This window comes from Micropterus dolomieu, linkage group LG22 (genome assembly GCF_021292245.1).
Source record: "Micropterus dolomieu isolate WLL.071019.BEF.003 ecotype Adirondacks linkage group LG22, ASM2129224v1, whole genome shotgun sequence".
Taxonomy (NCBI): Eukaryota; Metazoa; Chordata; class Actinopteri; order Centrarchiformes; family Centrarchidae; genus Micropterus; species Micropterus dolomieu.
Genome location: NC_060171.1, coordinates 6,155,254 through 6,156,468, shown reverse-complemented (window position 1 = coordinate 6,156,468; position 1,215 = coordinate 6,155,254).

Here is a 1,215-nt window from a genome sequence, read left to right as displayed (position 1 = left end):
CATATTAATATATCAATAATAATGATCAATACTATAATAGTAAAACACTGACAGTAGCCACTCTGCATCAGTACTTTTACTTTTGATACTTTAAGTACATTTTGTGTACTTTTACTTGGACGCAGGACTTTTACCTGTAATGGAGTATTTTTATACTGTGGTACTGCTACTTTTACTTCAGTAAATGAGTTGAATCCTTCTTCCATCGCTGGTTACTGCCTGTAAATATTTAGTGAACACATTTCTACAAAGGAGCAGCTGGTTGGAGGAATGTGTTTTCATTTAGTGACGCATAAACCTGCAGGAGGATGAGTGTGATCAGCTGCTGCACCTTCTGGGATTTCATCCTGCTGCACTTCACCGTGGTGTTATGTTCACTGCCATTAAGGAAAACAGACCACTCACTGCTGAGGAACATTGTTTCAACATTTTTATAGTAGTTCAAATATTATACCTGAGTTTTGGTGCTGATAGCAAAATTACTTTTTAAAAACCTGAATCCAAGAATATAAGCAGTTTGACTGACAAAAGACAAAGTTCCCAAAAGTTATACCTTACTTTTACACTGAGAGGAGGAGCAACAGTGAAAGAGGAGAGCTGCAACGTCACATTTCCTCAAATGAAAGTGAAAGTGTGTCTGAGTGACAGCAGAGCTGCAGTCGAGACAAGTCTCTCTGTTTCTCTCTAAAGAAACTTTCAACTGAATCCATCAGGTTTTTCTCAACAAAACAGCAGAATCTCTGCCAAACCCTGGTGAGTACACGGCCCTACAAAGCCAAAATGCTCTGACTCAGTATTTGGTCAAAGTTTAGTTCAAACCAGAATCTGACTGTTTTACATCTGTTTTCCCAGATAAAAGATATGATGTCAGAGATTTGTGTTAGTGTTGAAACAGTAAATATTATCAGCTGTACTTGTTTGGCAGAGACTCTGCTGTGTTGTTAAGTCAGTTTAACTTTTCTTTTCCTGAGAATCAGAGTTGTCTCGACTGCAGGTCTGCTGACACTCAGACTAAAGTTTAGTTTCATTTTGATCATGTGACACTTAAACTGTCGTGCTTTTCCAGTGCTGCTCCACCTCTTTCTGCTCTGCAGGTGAGGTTTTGTTGCCTTTCAGATTTGACCTGATTAGTGATGTTTTTCTTTTGGTAGAAGATGAATTTAGTTTGGAGCAAAGCACTGAAGGCTTTAAAGGGCAAGTTGTGGTTACTGGAGA